This window comes from Simochromis diagramma, unplaced genomic scaffold (assembly GCF_900408965.1).
Source record: "Simochromis diagramma unplaced genomic scaffold, fSimDia1.1 OVJJ01000802.1, whole genome shotgun sequence".
NCBI lineage: Eukaryota > Metazoa > Chordata > Actinopteri > Cichliformes > Cichlidae > Simochromis > Simochromis diagramma.
This window is the reverse complement of record NW_024387492.1, coordinates 20,503,774-20,528,644: the sequence shown is the minus strand read 5'-3', so window position 1 is coordinate 20,528,644 and position 24,871 is coordinate 20,503,774. Positions and strand designations below refer to the sequence as shown.

Genomic DNA, 24,871 nt, shown 5'->3' with positions numbered 1-24,871 from the left:
GCCAGGTCTGGCAATGATGGCACTATTTATGTTTATTTTAGGAACATAGGAACATATAGTATTGCAACAAATATTGCAGCCAGCGTTTCAAACGCAGGTTTGACAGGTTTGTGAGTGCACACTTTATCCAAAACCTAGTGAGGGTTTACTTACAGTTACCACTGGGTGGCTGTAGCTCAGGAAGTAGAGCAGGTCCCCTACTGATTGGAAGGTAAGTGATTCGATCTCTGGCTCCTCCAGTCTGCATGTGAAGAGTGTGAATGTGTATGAATGTAGGTAGGAAGCACTTGGTTTGTAGAAAGTGTGTGATTGGGTGAGTGTGGCATATGGCACTTTAAGTAATCCGGGAGAGTAGAAAAGTCCTATATAAGAATCAGTCCATTCAGTGTCTGAACAGAGTTTTGTCATGGTGCTTTTGCACAATTATGTTCCGGCACATGTTGTTATTACATGGCTTGAGTAAGGTACACATTAGGCTGACATCTGGGGCCAGAGCTGAAACTGTTCTGGACCAGCACAAGACCACCAGTGTGTCTGCAACTGGCCTTGTGCTGGCCCATGTGTGGGCCACATCTGGCAAACCAGGTCTGGGCCACCAAAGGGCCATCAATGGGCCATACCAATTTTGCTATGTGGGTTCAGTCTCTACTCTAATGACGCATGTCTAAAATTTCATCTAAAGATATATCTGTGTTGCATGAGTAAGGAGGTGTCACTTCCTCATACTGACTTTAGTCATTTTGCTTCTGTTTCCAACATTTGTTGAATTAGTTGAAATCATCCATTTAATGTATCACAATTTAGGGTTAAACACAAACATTTTCAGTGGTCTGGTAAATGATGTAAGACAAAGTTGGAGATGTTAAGTTACTAGTGAAGATATAAGATGGCCCTAATGTGGCTGTCAATTTCTAGAGTCCATTTCTTGTCAGAAATTGTCAAGAAATTGAGTGTTAACACTCTGATGAAAGCTGCTCTAGCACTAGGTCCCCCTTTTTGAACATATAAACATGTTTCTGTTGTTATGAAATGGTTGATAACAGGTCTTGATGCATTCTCAATCATGCAGGAAAGTAAATCTCCAAAAGTTGATTCTGCTCATCGGGACGTAGCGTTTTGTGGGAGAAACGTTTCGTCACTCATCCAAGGTTCAAGGTTCTTTATTTGTCACATGCATAGTTATACAAGTATAACACACAGTGAAATGTAGCCTGACACGCTCCTCGACATGTGCAAAAATGGGGGGGGGGGGGTGTGTGTAGAGGAAGAACATATATATATATATATATATATACACATATATACATATATACACATATATACATATATACACATATAGTATATACACTGGGTGAATGTGCAGTAGTAGCAGCAAGCAGGTGAATTCTGTACATTAATATGAATAGACATCTGACTATTTTACAGGATAGACAATATAAACATATTTAAAATTAAAGGAATTTGAAATGTACATTGTGCCTTGGTTTAGAGTGTTTGGAAGAGAGTCCTGTCTCAGTCAATTATAGATGATGTGAGAGGGCGGGTGTGTGTGTTTAGGGCACGGATGGCTTGGGGATAGAAGCTCCTCTTGAGTCTCTCTGTCCTTGCCCGGAAGATGCGGAACCTTCTACCAGATTGCAGAAGTTGGAACAGTTTGTTGCCAGGATGGGACGGGTCCTTCAGTATCTGCGCTGCTCTAGTCCGGCATCTCCTGGTGTAGGTGTCCTGAAGCGGGGGGAGAGCAATCCTGCAGCAGCGTTCTGCTGTACGGATCACTCTCTGGAGAGCTTTTTGGTCCTTCACACAGCTGTTCCCAAACCACGATGTCATGTTCTGTGTGAGGATGCTCTCCACAGCGCCTGTATAGAAAATCCAAGTGACTTCTTCAGTCTCAGCTGACTGCAGGTTTCCCCAAATCTTATAAACAGTAAATTTGCATAGTGACTGAAACCAGCCCACTGAAGGAACAATTGTCACGAAGTGGGATAGACTCAAGTGCAGACAAGGCAGCTAGAATACAGTTCCGTTTATTACTATACAACACCAGGTGCAAATATATACAAGTGAGAGGGCGGGGGAAATCTAGGGCACAGGGAAATCCGGGAAAGGAGCTCTTCACACACACGAGGGACTTCACAAAAAACACAGCACACCAGCAGCCCGCACACCAAGGGTTCCAGGGAAACGGAATTCCTGTTTACAGACAACAAATGATTAATCCAAAGGGTCAGCGATACAAAAAGGCAACAAGAGACTAGTACTCTGGAGCTTACTACCGAGGTTACTCAATAGTCCAGCGACGAGATGTTTCCAGCCACTGCCTTAAGTAGTGGATGAGTTTAGGTGATGAGCCACAGGTGTGTGATTAACTTCAGGTGCGAGGGCCAGGGGCGGGAGCCCGCAATGAGCTCCGCCCTGGCGAGACACGGCAAGCGTGAGAGAGGTAGATGTAAACAAGAAACATATGTAGCCAACCTGAGTCAGCCGGGCAGACACGGGGACCATGACAACAATGGGCTGGGAGGTCAGTTCCTTAATCTTAATTATGCAAATTCTCATGACCATTGGTCAACAACCACTGACCAAAACCCAATGATCAAAGACCACTGATCAATGGCCATGAGTACCATTCACAGAGAGTTGAAGAGAGTCCCAACATGAACCTCAGAAATAAAATTTTAAGTAAAGAAAAACAAACATCAATTGTCTAAAGTGCCTCATTATGAATAATTTAATATCGACAGAAACAAACTGGTGCAGGTGAGTATTTATTGAACAGGAGTAGATACAAACAGAAGTGGTGGGTGAACATGAAACTGGTAAACCTAAACTGGGCAAAACTGACAAAACAAACCAGAATGAAGATGCAGGAGGGTACGGAGAGACGTAGGGAGACTGAGGGGAACAACACAGACAAACCAGCAACTAACAGAGGCAGACACGAGGTTTAAATACACAGAAGGATAACGAGGGAATGAGACACAAAAGGAGGGCACGGCTGGGAGTAATCCGACCTGACGAGACAGGGGAAAAGTAAATTGAACACACTGAGATCAGACACAGACCTCTAAAGTAAAACAGGAAACACATACACGTAATGACATAACACACCAACCTAACACAGACTGGGGGACACAGAACATAGGAACATGAACCATGAAACAGAAGAGTACAAACACCCAAGGTAACCAAAACCACAGAATAAAAATAAACTAAAACATAAACACGGAGTCACAGACCATGACAGGACCACCCCCCCAAAGGCTGGCTTCCAGACTGCCCAACAAGAAAAACAAAACCACCACAAAAACAGAAAACAACCCGACCAGGGCGGGCGGCGGGGATCCAGGAAGGAGGGCTCGAAACGAAACAAAACAGGAGCACCACGAGTCCAAAAAGAAAACGTGCACGACAAACACTGGCGCACAAAGAGCAGTTCACTAGTAAGCCAGGGGGCCAACCATGTGGACGGCAATGGCAGCAACAGAGAAACAGTTTAGGGGGCAGACCCGGAGGCCGCCGGCACAAAAGTTCAGTCAAACGGTCGGGGGGCCGACCAGGTGGGTGACACAGGTGACAGAGCTGGTCTGGAGGCCGGCCGTGCGGAAGGCAACGGCGGCGACTCAGGCACTGGTCCGGGGGCCGGCCGTGCGGACGGCAACGGCGGCGACTCAGGCACTGGTCCGGGGGCCAACAGCCTGGAAAGTGGCCGGTTAACTGCAGACCCAGACGAGGCAGGACCAGGCGACACGAAGGCAGGACCAGGCGACGCTGAAGGCGAAGACACGGAAGCAGGACCGGGCGACGCTGAAGGCGAAGACACGGAGGCAGGACCGGGCGAAGCTGAAGCTGAAGCTGGACCGGGCGAAGCTGAAGCAGGACCGGGCGACGCAGACGCAGAAGCAAAGGCTGCTGCAGGCGAGGATAATGACTCTGAAGGCGGACCAGACGAGGATGATGGCTCTGAAGCCGGACCAGACGAGGATGATGGCTCTGAAGCCGGACCAGACGAGGATGATGGCTCTGAAGCCGGACCAGACGAGGATGATGGCTCTGAAGCCGGACCAGACGAGGATGTCGCTGCAGGCGGCTGCGTGAAAGCCGGAGACGGAGGCGCAACAGGCTGGATGGATGGATCCCTTGGACCCTCCAGCGACGACAGGAGACAAAGGCCAGAGCGGTCCATCAGACCCTCTAGCGGAGGCCAAAACAAAGCCAACAGGCATGAAGTCCTTTGGCTGACATAAAGGCAACTGGCGCTGCACTGAGCACTGGCTCTGCCCAGGCAACGCTGACATAGTGCAGTTCTCAGGAGCCTGCTTAAACTTCGGGGTCCAGAATCAGCTGGGGACTGAGACCTAGCCTCTGGGGAAGCCCTGGAGTGGAAAACTCTGCCAACAGCGGCTAAACCATGACAAACGCACTGAGTAGAAACAAGATTTTCTCCCTGCATGGAGTGAATGAGTGAAACTGGGGACTGAACGAGTGACGGGGCTAGCGGTGACATAGAAGCCTGAGCTGAGGGTGACACTGGAGGCACCGAAGACTGAGCTACGGGTGACACTGGAGGCACCGGAGACTGAGCTACGGGTGACACTGGAGGCACCGGAGACTGAGCTACGGGTGACACTGGAGGCACCGGAGACTGAGCTACGGGTGACACTGGAGACACCGGAGACTGGACTACAGGAGACACCGGAGACTGGACTACAGGAGACACCGGAGACTGGACTACGGGTGACACTGGAGACTGGACTACAGGAGACACTGGAGACTGGACTACAGGAGACACTGGAGACTGGACTACAGGAGACACTGGAGACTGGACTACAGGAGACACTGGAGACTGGACTACAGGAGACACTGGAGACTGGACTACAGGAGACACTGGAGACTGGACTACAGGAGACACTGTAGTGTCAACAGAGCGGAAGTGAACAGCTGACACTGGAAACTGAGCTGAAGGCTGCTGGGCAGCGGATAAGCAGTTCTCATTGCCGTCTGCTGCACAAAACACAGCCCCTGAATAAATAGTCCCACAGTTCGAAAAAGAAAAAGAGTCCTCACTCACTACAGCCGGCGATTCAGAAGTCCCAACGTCCGGCTGTGGGGTGACGCGCCGGCGGCGCAATCGTCGTTTTCTCCCCGCAGACGGCTCCAACGGGCCGGGCAAAACCAGACCAAGGGGCGCAACACAGACGAATCAGCAACTAACAGAGGCAGACACGAGGTTTAAATACACAGAAGGATAACGAGGGAATGAGACACAAAAGGAGGGCACAGCTGGGAGTAATCCGACCTGACGAGACAGGGGAAAAGTAAATTGAACACACTGAGATCAGACACGGACCTTCAAAGTAAAACAGGAAACACATACACGTAATGACATAACACACCAACCTAACACAGACTGGGGGACACAGAACATAGGAACATGAAACAGAAGAGTACAAACACCCAAGGTAACCAAAACCACAGAATAAAAATAAACTAAAACATAAACACGGAGTCACAGACTCCGGACCATGACACACAGTGCCACAACATCACGATGTTAATGTTTTTTTCTAAAAATACTACGCTCTTCAAGCCTCCAACTTCCTCTTTTATTAATAACCCCACAACTGCAATTTCTAACCCCACAATAACACAATTCTCAATTACACAGGATTAGAGTAAACAAATGTATCCAATAATAATAACGTGTTAATGTTTAACTTTAAACTGTGATAGATTAAACAGATGATCGCAACTAATTTAGCAAATGCTGTTGACTGGAAGAAAATGATTGAAGTCACTAAAAGGAAGTGACACGTCATTACTCACAGGAAACAGATTTATTTTTAGATATCTTTGAGGAGAATCTTCAGAGATGTGTCATTAGATCAAGAGCAGGGGTGCCCAATCCCAGTCCTCGAGAGCTACCGTCCTGCAGCTTTTAGACGCATCCTTCTTCTGACACACCTGAATCAACTGAATGCCTTGTTATCAGGCCTTTGCCAAACTTGATGGCATGCTGAAGAGGTAATCATACCATTTGATTCAGCTGTGTTGGAGTAGGGATGCATCTAAAAGCTGCAGGATAGTAGATCTCGAGGACTGGGATTGGGCACCCCTGATCAAGAGAATAAGAAGAAGCACAATGTTTACAGTCAGACGGATTCAGATGGATAATCTGCTTTTACTGATTTGTTTGGTTGCAGGTAAGGATACAAATGACATAGATTTTAAACCAAAGATGACACAAAAACTGGTGTTTATTTAAAATGGTCCTCAGCAGTGTTGGTCAAGTTACTTGAAAAAAGTAATTAATTACTGTAACTAAATACTGATTATATTTAGACAAAGTATGAACAACACAGCCGTACTCTGAGTTTGCTGGTCACATTTCTCTTTCTTTCTCTCAACAGCAGCAAGTGGGCAACATTCATCTTTGATTGTCAGAATTGATGATGAGGCTACTTTACCCTGTGAAAATGTGAAACATGGTCAGCATAACTGTGACAACATTGAGTGGCTCTTCAATGACTTAGAAAGAAACACTGTAACACTTTTTGAACATGGACAGATGCAGAAAGAAGCAGACAGACTGAATGTTACAGCAGGCTGTGCTCTGGTTATAAAGAAAGTCACAGATCAGGATGTTGGTCGTTACACCTGCAGGTAGTTCATATCAGGAAGCCAACACTCAGACTCTTTTGTTTTTTTTATTTTTTCTTCACAGTAAGTATTTACATCTTAATGTTTTTAACTTAAAGTGTCTTTAAAAAAATTGCTGAAGCATTACATTAATTATAATTACTATGGCTCATTTTCTTTCTCTTGGTGTCTTTCTCTCTCACCTTCATTATCACCAGTGACTGAACAGACGGACAATGATAAACTCATCTTGTCCTGCAATGTGTTCCCACATCAAAACTGTAGTTACACAGTGGAGTGGCTGTATCAGGGTAAAGAGGAAATATCTAACTCAGATATGGAGATATCACCAGGTAACTGCAGTTCTACTGTCACATTTAGATCATCTACCTTTAAGCAGACAATTTATGAGTCACTGAAGTGTAATGTGACAAATAAAGGCACTAAATCAGCACAGCTGTTTCCCTTTACCTTGAAGTCCTCGGGTGACAAAACAGGTGAGAACGGTGCTGAACTAAAATTGAAATTCATAATTACAACAAATATATGTTCATCTTATGTAACATGGTGTATATTCTCATTGTACAGGTGGAGATGAAAGAACAGCAACAACAAAATCAACAACTACAGTTATGCCAACGTCAGCTATAATAAGTGGAGGGACTACTTTAGAGGACAGAACCACATCAAATGGAAGTTACATAACATTTACAAACAAAATAAAAGAAAAACGAGGTAGTGACTAAAACCACAAATACGAATGTCAGAGCTGAAATAGAATTCATTTGATTCAGTGTGTCTCACAAGGCTTACAACATCCAGCTCATTTCACAGTGGCAGCGACTGCGCTGATTTTATTCTGTTTCCAGGTTGGTCATGGTGGTTCATTGTTGTTCTTGTGGGTTTGGCAGCACTCACAGGGATTGCTGTAATCATAATCAGACAGAAGACAATGAAAGGTGAGACCAATCACAGATTGAAAGGTAAATTAAAAACGTTAATTGTGTATTTTCAATGTGTGTAGAAATATGTTTCATTTTGAGAGTTTCATGTATTTTGCTGACTCATTTAAGGCAGTTTCCAGACAGCTGTTTCCAGGTGTTGCACATCATAAATACAACATAAATAAGAAGACTGTGAGATTCTTACTCCGCTGTCCTGTATTTGTGCAGAGCAGAACTTCAACCCTGCAAAGGTCACATACTATGCCCAGTACTCACTGCTGTATGTGCTGTGTGAAATGTGTCTGTGTGAATGAAGACAAATACTTGAAAGCTGACAGTTGATGAGCTGATTGTCATAATATTGCAGACTGAACCTGGTGTTTCTTATGCTTCCATCAACTTCACCAGGAAGAGTAAGACGAAAGCCCAGGTAAAGTATATTTCTATCCAAATCATGACCAGTATATGTTGTTTTAAATTATAAGGTATGTGGAATTTAGCTTTCATGTTTTCTTTTAGGTTCTAGGTGATGGTGCTGATGATGGTGACACTGTGACCTACAGCACTGTGAAAGCTTTCTCCACTTCTGGAGTTTTCTGTGATCCCAGCAGCCTTTACTCCACTGTAAACAAACCAAAGAAATAAGATATTACTTACTGCATGTATGACGTTGTTTAAAATGTTGCATATATTGACTGACTGATCATCAACTAAGATGCAGGTTAGAGTAAACAGGGCTATAAGCATGCTCTAAAATAGTAAATCTAACTTTGTAACTGCTTGAAACTTGTTGTCTGTGGTCATGGGCACAAGGTATGATGCAGCTCATCTTATCTCATTGCTAGCTTATGCAGTCTTTATTTGATATAATCTCTGAAGAATTATTTTGTAGTTCAATAATACAATAATAATAATAATGGATTGGATTTATATAGCGCTTTTCAAGGCACCCAAAGCACTTTACAACACCACTATTCATTCACTTTCACATTCACACACTGGTGGAGGCAAGCTACAGTTGTAGCCACAGCTGTCCGGGCAGACTGACAGAAGCGAGGCTGCCATATCGCGCCATCGGCCCCTCTGGCCAACACCAGTAGGCGGTAGGGTAAAGTGTCTTGCCCAGGACACAACGACCAGGACAGAGAGCCCAGGGATCAAACCGGCGACCTTCCGGTTACAGATGCGTTTCCCAAACCCCTGAGCCACAGTCGATTTAGGGGTGATGAAACAGACAATATCAGATCTTCCAGGCATGAAGCCACTGAGAGAGCTGAGACTCCCTCTCGAGGTGGACAGTGTGAAAAACATCACCTAAAAATGAAGGTCTTGTAGAATTAGCTGCTTTGTTATTTTAGTTTTTCTGTTAAAAATAATTTGATAATTTTCACATCTGCTACTTAAATGAGTTTTTGTCATTTTTGTCTTTATTGTTTATTATTATTAGTACCACAACAATGCAAGTTTATATCAGTGTAAAGCTTAACACAATTAAAGTGAAATCAGTCTCTCTTATTGGTCTGCTTGTTTAATTTTTTGGCTTTGTTAATTATCTTTTATGTTTTGGGGTCAATAAAAGCCCATTTTTGAATTAAACATCTGTGTCCTCTATGCCTTATTGCTTGGTCCCTGACACTTCACTAAGAATCTTCACACCTCCAACTTCCTGTTCTGTCACTAACCACACAGGAGTACATGTAATAGCACAATAACACAATACTAAAGTACACAAGCTTAGAATAGGCAAACTATAAAAAATAAATTTTTACTTTTAACTCTAAATTGTAACAAACAGGTGATCTCAACTAATTCAACAAATATTGGTGATTGGAAGAGAAAGACTGAAGTCAATGTGAGGAAGTGACACCTCATTACTCAGAGGAAACAGATGTATTTTTATATGTCTTTACAAAAAAGGTTTAGAGATGTGTCATTAGAGAGGCGACCTGGAGAGCGTAAGAAGTTAATATTAAATTATTTCCTTATACTGATTTGTCTGCAGATTTTTCTGTATATACAGCAGAAATAATTTTACATTTTAAACCAAAGCTGAGACACACAATTGTATTTAAAATGGTCCTTATATTAAGTATCCATGAAGCAGTCATATTATTATTGGTAACATTTCTCTTCCTTGTTCTCAACAGCGTCAACAGGACAACTTTTATCTTTGACTGTCAAGTGTTGGTGATGAAGGCACGTTGCCCTGTTAAAGTGTAAAGGATGTTCAGCATAATTGTGATGGTGTTGTCTGGATCTTGAATTCTTTAAGGGGATAAACAGCAGTAGCACTCTTTGAATATGGGCTAAATCATTAATTCTGAGTCTTACTGAGTCTTATAAACAAGGCCATAGATCAGGATGTTGGTCATTACAACTGCAGGCAGTTCATATCAGGAAGACAGGAAGTATCAGACTCTCATGTTCATCTATCAGTGAATATTTAGATCTTAATGTGTCTCAAAGTGTCTTAAAGTTTTTAGAACAACAGACTGAGATTTTATATTGATATTGATTACAGTTTTGAGACTAATTTTCCTTTTAATGTCTTTCTCTTTCAAAATATCCGTCACCATCATTGGCCAAAAAAAAAGGACAATGGTAAAGTCACCACTCTGTGAGGACACATTAGCCTTGTAGACACACTGTGGAGTGGGTGTATGAGGGTAAAGAAAAAATACCCTCACAAATGGAGATAGCACCTACTTCCTGTGCTTCTGCTGTGGCATTAACATTTTTCTTTGATCAAAAGTCAAAGTTTGGTGTGTAGTTTGTTGGTAATTTTATTTTTTTTGGTCAACATAGGACAGTGACTAGTGCCGGGTTTGTCACTCATGTATTACACAGTACTGTTGTCTAAAAATTAATCTAATGTAATTAAACACCAGAGAAAGTAATTTGTTACAGTTCTCATCACATTACTTTTACATAACCCGTAACATAATCTAAGCTACCAATTATTAAGGCTACAGTCCCACAAACTCACACAGATCCCAATCCTAATACAGCTATGCAGAGTAATTCTACTGTAGAAACATGTACAGATAGAGCTGGATGTTGCACTGTTATACAAGTGATTGATTTGTTACCTGTGGAAGATCAGGATTTGGTTGCTGGGCTGGGGTTGGCATACACTCAGTTTTATCATTATATTATCATTATGTTAGATTAAAAAGGTTATTCAACAAATGTTAGAGTTCAGAAGAAAAAGACTGAAGTCACCGTGAGGAAGTGACACCTCATTACTCACAAGAAATAGATATATTTTTATTGCCATCTTTATTCTTTTTTCCTGTCTCTTGCATCTTACTGTTGCTTTTCTCTGAAGTTGTGGGCTAGATATTTTTGTTGGGCCCAACTGCTGCCAGAGCGCCTTACTTCAGCCTTCACAGCTTTTTTTAAATGTCTAATCAGCAGTACTTGGGTCCTTACTCAAGAAAAGTCATGTATTGCACATTTTGCTTGTTCCTTTAAAGAAAAAAGTATTGCAGTGCATTACTTTTGAAATTTGTTACACCACTTGTTTTGCATTGTAACATTAACACAATTTAACAGCATGAACTTATAGGTTACACACACCAACACAAATACCCATCCAAATGGGGGGACAGATACACTCTTTGTTTTAGATTTTAGGAATAAAACAAAGGCAACAATGCAAAGAAAAGATAAAAACATTTCAGTGATTTTAGTTTAGAAACATGAAGAGGTAGACAAGGCTGCAAGCCTGACTCCTCATCACTGCTTTGGTTGAAGTCCAGGGTCTGGCTGCTGGGACTGGGTATAAAATCAGCTTTATCATCACTCTGCTTTCCTGGTTAGCTTTGCATTTGGATGTTGTCAGTGCAGATGCTTGCAAAGAGCCAAAGTTGTGTTGGCAGCATAATGCGGTTGCTTCTGTTCTGGATGAAGTTTCTACTTTACTATAATTCTCTTCTGCTTTTGTGAATTAAAAAAATTAATAAAAGTAATGTTCATATTTTCACTCCCCAAGGCTAAGGTAGGGTTTCCAATTCCAGAAAGACCAGCAGCAGCTGGCTGATTTCATCATTTGTGTGTTGGTTACATAGGGGAGAAAGTTATGTCAGAGACAGACAAGATGCGTCACAGCACTGACGCATCTTGTCTGTCTTTGTTCCAAGTTACTGTGATGTCACCATGTTGGACTGGGGGGGGGGGGGGTTTACGCTCCATGTTAAACATCTCAAAGACTCTTCTTTTTTCTAATAATAACACAGTCTAACAGAAAAGGATTTGCATTTCTGTGAACAACTTATCTCAGCTGATCGTCTCTGCATTAATATTAAATGACTTCCTGTAATCTCATGTTGGCTAAGTGAATGACGTGAGAAGACGCAGACGTTAAGTCGTTATGAGGATGTGACACCTCACAGACCACAAGAAGCACATGTTGCATTTGTGTTTCAGAAGAACTCTCAGAGACTGCATAGTGAGCGTTACAAGGAGACACCAAAAGGCACGATGTTTCCAAGCAGATGGTTTAAGATTTCTTTTTTCATGATGATAATGCTTCAGTTTGCAGGTAAGGACACATATATGCTTAAATGCCATGCCGTTATTGATTACTTGAATCTTGAAATCTAAAGGTGAGACATCAGTTTGTTTTTAATTTCTTTTGACTTTCAGACTATTTCTCAACAGCAGCAACTAAGCAAAAACTGTCTGGTCATGTTTACATGTAATCATATTACTAAAACCCATCTTTGTATAAAGGACCTGGATCCCATTTTAGAGACTTTTTTTTTTTTTGCTCTGAGTGTAGAAAAGACAACCAGACATGTTTTCATTGTGTCCTGATCTCTGTAGAAATGTTCAAATCCATCAGCTCACAGAGACGAGACACTGATATCTATTGGAATCCTATTCTCTTTTACTTCAGTGGGGCATGTTTGTTCAGTTCAGTTCAAAAACAAGTAGGACCGTAAATAAGTGTAGGGCTCAGTCCCAAACATGTATGGTGAGCATTAAATGAAAGAATCGCAGGTTTTGAAACAGGTTGATGGCTCTAATCCTAATGGCAACTATTACAAATACATTTCAATACATCAAGAGCATATTTAATACATTGAATGTGCTTTTTTTCCTTTCAAAGATATGCATGACATAAATAATTTTAAACTGTAAACCAAATCTGAGACAGAAATGTGTAAAATGCAGTGTATTTAAAATTATCCTCACACTAAGTACTGTATTTAAAAAAAACCTGTCAATTTATCACACACTGAGGTTAATTATGGAGTTCCACAGGGTTCAGTGCTAGGACCAATTCTGTTTACATTATACATGCTTCCCTTAGGCAGCATCATTAGAAGACATAGCATACATTTTCACTGCTATGCTGATGACACCCAGCTCTATCTATCCATGAAGCCAAATAACACACACCAATTAGTTAAACTGCAGGAATGTCTTAAAGACATAAAGACCTGGATGGCCGCTAACTTTCTGCTCCTTAATTCAGATAAAACTGAGGTTATTGTACTCGGCCCTGAAAAGCTTAGAAATATGGTATCTAACCAGATTCTTACTCTGGATGGCATTACCTTGGCCTCCAGTAAAGCTGTGAGGAACCTTGGAGTCATTTTTGACCAGGACATGTCCTTCAACGCACATATTAAACAAATATGTAAGACTGCGTTCTTCCATTTGCGCAACATCTCTAAAATGAGAAATATCCTGTCTCAGAGTGACGCTGAAAAACTAGTTCATGCATTTATTACTTCCAGGCTGGACTACTGTAATTCATTATTATCAGGATGTCCAAAGAACTCACTGAAAAGCCTTCAGCTAATCCAAAATGCTGCAGCAAGAGTCCTGACAGGGACTAGAAAGAGAGAGCATATTTCTCCTGTTTTGGCTTCCCTTCATTGGCTTCCTGTTAAATCCAGAATTGAATTCAAAATCCTGCTCCTCACATACAAGGTCTTAAATAATCAGGCCCCATCTTATCTTAATGACCTTGTAGTACCATATCACCCTATTAGAGCACTTCGCTCTCGCTCTGCAGGCCTACTTGTTGTTCCTAGAGTATTTAAAAATAGAATAGGAGGGAGAGCCTTCAGTTTTCAGGCCCCTCTTCTGTGGAACCAGCTTCCAGTTTGGATTCGGGAGACAGACACTATCTCTACTTTTAAGATTAGGCTTAAAACTTTCCTTTTTGCTGAAGCATATAGTTAGGGCTGGACCAGGTGACCCTGAATCCTCCCTTAGTTATGCTGCAATAGACGTAGGCTGCCGGGGGATTCCCATGATGCATTGAGTTTTTCCTTTCCAGTCACCTTTCTCACTCACTATGTATTAATAGACCTCTCTGCATTGAATCATATCTGTTATTAACCTCTGTCTCTCTTCCACAGCATGTCTTTTATCCTGTCTTCCTTCTCTCACCCCAACCGGTCGCAGCAGATGGCCGCCCCTCCCTGAGCCTGGTTCTGCCGGAGGTTTCTTCCTGTTAAAAGGGAGTTTTTCCTTCCCACTGTCGCCAAAGTGCTTGCTCATAGGGGGTCATATGATTGTTGGGTTTTTCTCTGTATCTATGAAGCGCCTTGAGGCGACTTTTGTTGTGATTTGGCGCTATATAAATAAAATTGAATTGAATTGAATCAGTTTGTTGATCAAATTTGTCTCTGTCTCTCTTATTTCAGCAACAGCAACCTGGCAACATTTAGCGTTTATTGTAAGAGATGGTGATGAAGTCGCGTTGCCGTGTAAAAATCCAGTAGATGGTCAGCGTAACTGTGACAGTACAACCTGGATGTTCATGAATTTAAGAAGTGCAAAAACAGTAACACTCTTTGAACATGGTAAGTTTCACAAAGAAGCTGGAGCTAAGTTAGGTAGACTGAGCGTTACAGCAAACTGTTCTCTAGTTATTCAGAAGGTCACAGATCAGGATGTTGGTCTGTACCAATGCAAACGGTTCATATCAGGAAACCAACAAGACTCACCTGTTCATCTTTCTGTTATTCGCAGTGAGTATTTGTATATCAGTGTTGTCAAGTTAATGTGTTTTGTTTTGAGCAACATACTGAAATATTACAAAAATATTCATTAAAATGATGAGGCTAATGTTTCTGTTGTTGTCTTTATCTCTCGATATCTCCATCATCACCAGTGACTGAACAAAAAAGCAACGATAAAGTCATCTTTTACTGCTACCTGTTCTCATATGAAGGCTGTAGGCATTCAGTGGAGTGGGTCTACGAGGGTAAAGAGAATATATCCTCAGTCATGGAGATTTCATCACGTTCCTGTAATTCCAATGTGGCATTTGCGACATCTCACTTTAATCAGAAGTCAATTTTGTCTGAATTACTGTTTGTAAGGTGTAAAGTGACAGATGAAGACAAAAGAGTGCAGCTGTTTCCCTTCAGCCCTCCGTCCTCGGGTGAGAAAACGTAAAAACTGTAATTGACCTCAAACTGTTGCTTATAATTAAACCAAATATGCGCCCATGTGTTCCAGGTTGGTCATGGTGGTATGTTTATGTGACTGTGGGTTTAGCAGCACTCTTAATTATCATAGTGATCATCTCATGGAAGAAAATGAAAGGTAGGACCATTCACAGATTAAACATTAAAATTAAAAAGTTAAATGTTTCATCTTTTGTCTGTATCATTGTGTAGATCTTTGTATAAAAATATTTGATGTTTCAGCGTTCATGTTTGATGTGTTTTGCTGACTTTACATTGAGGAAAACAGTTTATGGCTTGATGATAAATACAACTGAGAAAGCTTAGCAACTGAGCATAGTTTGAATTTCAGCAGGCAAAGACGTGAGATCAGCAGATCACCTGATCAGTCATTTGTGCAAGTGTCTGAAACCCACTTCTGTGTCTGACTTATGTCATATCTGTTGTTTTTTCCAGGAAATAAAGAACAAATGGAAGGAAATAAGGTGAGTTTAAACACTACAATGTTTATTAGTACTAAATATTTGTACTGTCGCAAAAACCGATTTATAGGGACTGCATAAACAGCAGAAAAAGCATAATTTGAGTCACCTATGTTTCTGTGCCTGTGCAGGAACCAAGCTTAAGCCCCAAAGAGGCTCAGTCTGGTTCAGAAGCCAGTCACAACACTGTGAGATCACACACACTACACCCAGTTCAAAGTTACACTTACTGCTGTATAGGGATGGGTACCGGTATCCGGTGCCATTATGGCACCGGTTCTGACATAAACGGTAGTAACCAGACCGAAAAGCAGGGCACATTTCGGTGCTTCATTTCGGTGCTTTTTTTTCCCTGAGATGTCATACACTTTGGATTCTAGCCAATCATTTTACCTTTGCAAGTGTAGTAGGCAGGCCCAGGTACGTACGGTCTTTTAGAGCAGAGCTACAGATTAAAAATGTCCAAGGCGAAGCGGTCAAAGTCTGGCTGTACTTCACAGCAAAAGATGCAAACTCAGCAGCCTGCAACAAGTGCTTTAAGGTGATACTGTGCAAAGGAGGTAACTCCTCGAATCTGATGAAACACCTGGTGACGCATAGCGTTTTTTTAAAGGCTGAGAAATGCACCGTATTTGATAGCTTGCTGCAAGACCTCACACCGTGCACATCTACTGCGAGTGTGGTGCCTGTTATCGACCCGGAGTTAGCAACATGAACCCGAAGAGGAGAGTCCTGGCCCCTAGCCCTGCCAGTGTAGCAGAAATGATGACGGATGATGATGGCAGCAGCAGCCGTTCTTCTCTGTGTGAGTAGCTTAATGTTGTTCGTGTGTAAGCTAACCACGTTATTAAATAAATGAATGCATGTAAGGTGAACTAGCAAACACTGTTGTAGCTACATGCGTCTGTCTTCTTGTTTGATGGCAGATACTACCTTCACCCTGGCCAAAAAGGCTAAAATGACCAAAGAAAAAGTGGGAAACAGCTAAACATGAGAGGTTCTTGGACAAAGTTGGTGTTTTTTTTCCCCCCATTGTTTAAGCACTGCTTCCAACCAAGAGTGATACCATATATACCCTATAGCTGCAGAAAAGGCTAACATTGTTATCTTTTATACAAAAAACAGCTAAACATGAGAGGTTTTTGGACAAAGTTTGTGTTCTTGAATGTGTGAATGTGTGTGTGAATGGGTGGATGACTGGATATGTAAAGCGCTTTGGGGTCCTTAGGGACTAGTAAAGCGCTATATAAATACAGGCCATTTACCATTTCTTGATTCTTTAAGCACCGGTTCGAGCACCGTTTAAGCACCGGCACTGTTTCAAAAGTACCGGTTTGGTACTGGTATTGGATAAAACCTAAACGATACCCATCCCTACTGCTGTATTTGTTCATTCTAACATGTTTGTTTAAAAAAAAAAACCCAGTGCTTGACAAAGGTTTTGAATTCAAAATAATTTTGTATTCATTATAATGTCTTCAATGTATAGGCTGAACCTGACGACGATGTTTCTTATGCCACCATCAGCTTTGCCAAGAAGACCCAGAATAAAGCCAGGGTAAGATCTGTAATCAGTTACAATGAAGATGTTGGCATCCAAATCATAACTATCAAAACTTCTGACATGTATGATTAATTAAGGTAGGAATTTATTATTCATGTTTTCTTTAAGGTACCCTGTAATGGTGCAGATGATACTGTGACATACAGCACTGTAAACGCTTCCTTATCTTCTGCTGGATATTCTTCTTCCAGTGACCTCTATTCCATCATCAACAAACCAAAGAAATATACGAATGGATTATGATTTCTTTTCTTGTGCACTATATTTTATATTTTATTGTTCTTTTGTCTGTTTCTGAGAGTATTAACATCATCATTGCTTCTCATTGTGTCCTATTAGAACATAAAATGGATATTTTAAAAATAATTACACTGATGAAACTCATTTCTGTCTTGTTATTTCTAAAAACTGCTTTGCACTCAGTTTGCAATTTTGTAACACACACTTTGCAAAACTGTAGGCACAATTCACTGCACAACACTCAATTACCAAATTTCCAACACACTCCTAGCAAAAGTATACACATGTATGGCTATCATTAACACTAATGTGCCAACTGTCTGGCACACTTTCACATGTGAAAACTTTTTTAGATAATTAGTTCACTTTGCAATCAGCCTAAGCACTATAATACAGGTAAGCTGTGTGTGCGGAGTACAATGGAGGGAGCAGAAAGAGTGAGAAGTAGAGGAGGCCGAGGAAGAGGACGTGGAGGTGAAGAAGTAGGATGAAGAGGACGACAAGGACAAGGAGGAGCAAGAGGAAGACGAGGAGGGGGGAGAGGAAGACGAGGAAGGGGGAGAGGAAGGGTAGGGAAATAGAATTGCTGATGACATCAGAGCTACAATAGTGGACCATGTAATCAACCGTGGAATGACCCTGAGGGTAGCTGGCCAACGGGTCCAGCCTAACTCGAGCCGCTACACTGTAGCAAGTACCATAAGGACATCTTGAAATGAGAATCGGTTAGTACAGTCACTTCGCACAAAGATTTGTAGCACTGCCATATGCCAATGAGAAACACACCAATACCATTGATGTAAAAATACTGAAATTGTTACTTTACAGAATTGCTAGATGACCAGATGCTGGGGGCAGAGGAAGCATGTTCACTGCAGACCAAGTAACCCATATAGTCATTATGGTGATTGCAAATAATCCTATACTTGGAAATAAACACTTGTGTTTGTTTTGATGTGTTTGAATAAACACCAGTACTTGAAGTTTGGATCCCTCTATGCTTATGGATCTATGACAGAAGTATGAGCTCAAACTGACATAGCCTACCTTGTGCGCATTGTGTGCTTAGTAGATGATGGCTTGTGTGTACTGTTTGATACGGAAACACCATTTTTACGAAGGTGTGAAGAGTTAATCTAGCTGTGTTTGCTTTTGAAAGAGAACTACAGAGGAAAAATAGTTGAGTACACAAACATTTATTCTTACACTCATACTGACAGTATGAAACATCCAAATCTGAGCTTGTTCTGCTTTGGTGAGCTGATGTTGAAGTTTTCAGTCATTCTGTGAAGTCTGACAGAGGGAGAAGCCTTCAGCATTTTCAGACACCATCACGACATCTTCATGATCACAGATATAGGAAAATAAAAAAGCTGGGACATGGCTTTTAGCACCATTGCCACCACCTTCTGGCAGTCATGGGGCATCACATCCTACCAGTCACAAATAAGAAGACAGCAACTATACTCTGTATTTTCAAATAAAGATAATTCTGTATTTGATTTTTTTAATACTTTAATGACTATTTGAAAATTCAAAAATGTATTGTACCAGAACCAGAGGACAGTCCACTGAAGCACTCAGTCGGTCATGTTCTTGTCTTGAGCCACTAATCAGTGAGTTAGTACTGCCACATTTTTTAGTGTATGTGTGGCATTGCCACAAACAAAATATTACGTCCAGCTCTTACTTTAAATATAATGACATTATGACGACATTTTTTTAAATTATTAAATTAAATACAGCGGCATGTAAATAATAAATATGAAAGTCAGCACATCAGTGAGAGGATCATTTCATACATGTAAGTTTGTGTCTTATATTTGAATGTGGGTGCAATATGTCTTCCATCTTGCAGTGTATTATGCACAAAAACCATCTCACAGTAAAGTTGTCAAACATATCATTTTCAGTCATGGGAGAGTATTTAAACTAAAACATTAAAAAGAGCAGATGTGGGTAACCTAATTTGTTAAACACAAAGTAATATTTAGTTATATGATACAAGGTAACACATTATGTTTAACATTTAAAAAGTTTTAAAAATAAACAAGGAGATATGATACAATTTCCATTTACTCATGTTAACACAGAGCATAAAAGCAATAAATAGTATGTATAACGTATCTTTTTGTACTCTGTGTTGGTGGAAACTTTATGAATGAGGAAATGACATAAAGCATCACTCAGCTTTTTTCAAATGCAGAAGGAGGGGAGAGCTCAGAGGTTGTTGAAGAAAAATTGCCAACGAGGGACTAAGTTGTTCAAAGTTTAAGTAAACTCTCTCTCTGGAACTTGGAGTTTACCTCATCCAAGGGTTGACAAACCCACAGTAGTATCTTCCTACCCAGACACATAAAAGCCCTTAAACAGGGCCCAGAGCTCTGGTGCTATTGTATCACTGTTTTTACTAAAACACTTTCCCATTCACGTCAAAGAATTCTTCATGCAATGAAGAACCAGCAGGTCGCAGACCACAAAAGCATCTTATTTGTGTTTCACCACTGTGGCATGGTAGCTGCTACAGGATGCCTACTTTTCATTGCAAACATTTCAGTTTTTAATGCTGATGAATTATATGAAAATAATACTACATTGTCATATTCATATTCCCCTGTATACTCTATCTTAATGCCATTTATGATTCTAATTTTAGATTCTCCGTTGAGGTAAAAACGCACCACTGTCTACTGTGAAAATGCATTAAAAATATGAGAAAAACAACATTAAATGAAAAACTGTCTCTCTACTCATACGTACACTAAATTTGGTTAAAAATTAATATTTTTTAACAAATGATAGGTGTGCAAGAGGCAGACTAAAGTCACTATGACAGGACAACACCTCAAAAACCACATAAAGCAGAAGCTGTGTGTAACTTTAAGAAAATACAAGAGACTGTGTCATTAGTGAGCACGAGAACGAGAAAGAGATGGCTGAATTCGGGAGCGTTAAAATGACTGTATTTCTGCTTCTAATGCTTCAGTTTACAAGTAAGGACAAGTTTTGCTGGCAACTTTGTTTGACGCAATGAGACTACATTTGAGACCAACTTGTTTCGTATCAAAAATAATCCTCAAACTAAATTTGCGCCAAGTCACATTTGTGTTATAGTTTACGTGTCATATTTCTCTTTTTTTTCTCAGCACCAACAATTCATCTACTACACTCTGTCTCTATTGTCATAGTTGGTGATGACCTCACTTTGCCTTGTGAAAATGTGACACATGGTCAGGATGACTGTAACAGTACTACCTGGGCCTTCAGTGGTTCAACAGACACGGCAGTAGTGGAGTTGGCCACTCATGGGCAGATTCACAAAGATGTTAGAGCTAAGTCAGCCAGGCTGAGTGTTAGTGAAGACTGTTCTCTGGTTATAAACAAGGTCACAGTTGAGGATGCTGGCTGTTACACGTGCAGACAAATCAAATCAGGAAATGAAGTTTCAGAGTTTGATGTCTATCTGTCCGTTATTAACAGTGAGTATTTCATTCATAATTTTTTCAGCTCCAACTGTGCGTGAAACATTAAAATATTCAATACTGTGATTAAACTATTTTTTCTCTCATCTTTTGTCTTCACCAGCGACTCAACATGACAACAGTAACAAAGCCATCTTGAGCTGCTCCTTGTTGGCATATAAACCCTGTACATACACAGTAGAGTGGCTCTATGAGGGTGAAGAGAACATCTATACAGACATGAAGATATTACCAGGTTCCTGCTCTTCAGCAGTGACATTTAAATCTCAACTTAATCAGAAGTCAAAGATTTATGAGTCTCTGAAGTGCAATGTGACAGATGAGTCCAGTAACAAAGTGAAGCTGTTTCCCTTCAGCTCTCAGTTGTCAGGTGAGAAAACAAGCTGCTATTACCTCAAAGTAAAGAGTATCATTAAAAAAAGCTTCATCTGTAAATCTTTTTAAGTTTAAACAGCCCTTTCAGCCATAAATATGATACATGTTTTTGCCATTGATTGGGGAAAAGGAACATAAAACACATTTTCATTGTACAGATTTGATTTGGCTGCTGTTTTGTGTTTTCAGGTGAGAATGCAATGACAACAAAAAAATCCACAACAGCAAAAAAGTTAATAGTGACGCCAAATCCAGCACCGGAGGCAGAATAATTAAAAAACAGTAATGAAAACAGGATCACTCACAATAATTAGATTTTGCAATAGGCTACATCAGAAGGGAAATACAAAAAAAGTGCTAAAATTGTACTCATCACCACTATGATTTGAAAAAAACAAAAACAATATGTGTCAGTAAAAATAAATATTAATCCCTAGATTTTTTAAAAGTAAGTTCAACATGGATTAATTTTCTTTCCAGGTTGGTCTTGGGAGCATATTATATTTCCTGCTTTAGTAGCAGTCTTAGTTGCTGCTGTGGTGATGATCACAAGGAAGAAAACTAGAGGTGAGAACAGGACAAATGTAAATCAGCGTTTTAACTGTTAAATTTAATGTGTTTTGCTGACTCGTGACATGATGAAGTTCAAGTTATGTGGACAAGTCTTAGATTATTAAATTAGACAACCAGTCTTTACCAGTTTAATCAGTTGAGACAACACTGTTTTCTATAATAACTATAAGAACACAGACTCAGAACTAGAAGCGCAACTCAATTTTTTCCTCTTTGCAGGGAACATGGAAATGGATGGACAGAACAATGTGAGTTTCATCCATTAATCATTCTGATCTGATTCTTCAATAAAAAACTGAGTTTTTGGTGATTGTCTGTTAAGTTCTCTACACTTGTATGACCCTAAGAAAATAACAATTTTTAATATAGTGAAAGTAAAACTTTACAGAAAAAGTTGATTTAATGTGGAGAATCTAAAAATGAACAAACCGGGCCTGTAGTTGTCTGTGTCACTTTGTGACTGGTTGAAAAGGAGTGTGGTAATTTCAGCCATATTTCACATGGAAGATGTTGACTTGTCTACAAGCAGTCACCATTTACTCTCTGACATGTAGTGAAACTTTAAAAGTGCGATGGAAACTGCCATCAGAGAGTGTCCACCTTCAAATGAAAAGTTGTGCCTTATAACTATAAACTACACATTTCAAAAGGTGCAGCTTTTACTTCGACAGAGAAAATTCTCTGCTCCCGGTTTGTGTGCTCTTTTCATATTTTTACCACCACTTGCCCGAGTAGTTTGCAAGTGGTAGCCAATTGTTGTCTTCTATCCAAATTGCTCATGGAAGCAGGAACCTACTAGTGACCAAAGCAATTGTAAGAAGGTTTTTGGTGCAGTACTATATACCACTTTATGAAAAACGTCATATTATCCGATGCCAGCAACTCCTAACAACCACTCTCCAACCATTCACAAAATGCATATATTCAAGTTTCAGCAGAATACCTACACTTAATTTTATAAGCTGTGTTTGTGCAGGGACCGAGTTTAAACGCGGCAGAGACTCACATTCTCTGAACTGTGTCTATGTGCAAAATACTTTAATACTTAAACCAAGGTTTGGATTAATGTGTTAGCAATCATTATGTGATCGTCCTTATGTAGACTGAACCTGAAGATGACATTTCCTTGGCTTCCATCAGCTACACCAAGAACACTAGAGAAGAAGGCACAGTAAGCTTTGTGATGGGTTACAGTGAGGATGTTAATATCAGTTCTGTTATTATTGTTTTTGTTATTATTATTATTGTTTAAGTATTATTAAGTATAAAATTATTTCTTCTTCTAAGCTCTAGGTGGTGATGATAAAGGTGACAGTGTGACCTACAGCTGTGGAAGCCTTCTCGTCTTCTTCTGGAGTTTAATCCTAGCAACGTCTCCTCCACAGTCAACAAATCAAAGAAATAAATTCAGTCATGTTCACTCAACATATTTGAAAATGCTTTGAATGTTGCCTGATTGTTTAGTTATCGATGATCTAGATCTAAATTAAAGGGGCTAGTGCTATTATTAAGTAGTAAAACAATGATTTTTAACAACCTGACAATTGTCTTTACTTATCTCAGTGTTATATTATGTAATCTTCCTTTAATGCAACTTTTAAAGGATAATTATGTGTTTTTTTTCTACACTGAATAATGAAAACACATCCTGCTTTAGTGTTGATAGAGCAAAGCAGTTGCAAATCACCTCTCACTGTATCAGCTCCGTCATCCATAAAGCCACAGAGCAGAGACTCCCTCTAGAGGTAGAGAATGTGAATATATTGGGTCCTCAGCATTAGGAAATAAAATTATGGCTTTCAATATATTTTTGTGTTATTTACATCTACAACAATAAAAACCAAATAGGTCTCAGAAAAGAAAAAAACATCTTGTTTCATGTTTCTTGTTTGGCATGCTTTGAACATAACCACTATTAAACAATCAAAAAGTAACTGTTTATTTCACTGCTTTGTTGGGTCTCTATCTCCATCTTAGCCATCTCTTCCTTGTTGAGGCGAGGGATTCTGGTTTTGTGGCACAAATATAACGGTGTACAGTAAGAGTTGAGCGAGCACGGGCAGAAATGTTGAGAGCGCGAGCAACACATTGCGAGCGAACGCAAGTGCAAAAACTGAGCGAGAGGGGCTGCTATTGTGTGTGTGTGTGGATAATAGCAAACACTGAAATACATTTTTTGCACGCAGCAATGAATTTTGTTCACTCAAATTTAGCTTTTCTTCGCTCAAAATAAATTTCTCCTGAAAATGCAACACTTGCACCTGCAAATTTTTTTTACGTGCGCTCAATTTTTTTTTTTACGTGCGCTCAGACTAGTGGCACAAAAATAACGCCATAACATCCCTGTAACTAGTGGGAAACAGACAAATTCTGCCCTCTGGTGGGAAAAGGTAAAATCTGCATTCCACAATAAAAAGCAAGTGTATAATCATTGGATATTGTACTCTTAGAAGCTTCAATGTCAAAGCATCCTACACTTACAAACCGGGCTAAGCTGCAAAACAAAAAAACAAGCAAAAGGAACAAAGTTAAGTGATATGTAAAATAAGGCTGGCAATCAGATTGGCAACCTGTCCAGGTTGGATCTCACCTCTTGCCCTCTGGTAGCTGAGATAGCCTCCAGCCGCACTGTGACCCTGAGAAGGAAGATAATGGATGGCTATAAGTTAGATTTATACATAATGTTTATTTTAACAAACCATCTGACAGCAACATAAACAGACAAACAGGTCTGTCTCAGTTTAGTGATCATAAGTTTCTAGTGTTTCTCGGGGCCCCTCTCACGGGGGGGGGGGGCTATACCTTCTCCCTCAAAGAGAGAATTATGACCTTGTTTTCTGCTTGGCTGTCACCTAAGGATTTACATCCCTGATAAACAGAAGGAGTCTCACTATCTGTTTAACGTCTCCCATTACAATGGCCTCACTGTGTTAACATTCCCCATGCATGCAAACTAGTGACAGGAGTGCTCTTACTATAGTAAAGAGAGAAAGTGATATTACTATAACTAATGTGATATGATTAAATATGCGATTAATAAATGAGAAAAGAAATCTGCCACCACAACATTCTCTAGTCAAGAAGGTGAAGGTGGAGGGAGAGCTCCAAAAGAAGAGACTAAAGTCACTATCAGGAAGTG

The 24,871-nt window shown here is 40.4% G+C and overlaps 2 long non-coding RNA genes across 3 annotated transcripts; both read left to right on the top strand.

Moving 5' to 3' along the window:
• The first annotated feature begins 6,412 nt into the window (after positions 1-6,412).
• Positions 6,413-7,577, top strand: LOC120724799. Of its 2 annotated transcripts, XR_005694001.1 has the most exons (4): positions 6,413-6,488; positions 6,569-6,723; positions 6,858-7,136; positions 7,228-7,577. It is a non-coding gene; the product is annotated as an uncharacterized LOC120724799 (long non-coding RNA). The 2 variants fall into 2 exon arrangements; XR_005694000.1 differs by having other exon boundaries at positions 6,427-6,723.
• Positions 7,578-21,282: 13,705 nt separating this feature from the next.
• On the top strand, positions 21,283-23,697 carry LOC120725379. Its single transcript, XR_005694104.1, has 4 exons — positions 21,283-21,726; positions 21,952-21,980; positions 22,835-22,903; positions 23,020-23,697. It is a non-coding gene; the product is annotated as an uncharacterized LOC120725379 (long non-coding RNA).
• The last annotated feature ends 1,174 nt before the right edge of the window (positions 23,698-24,871 follow it).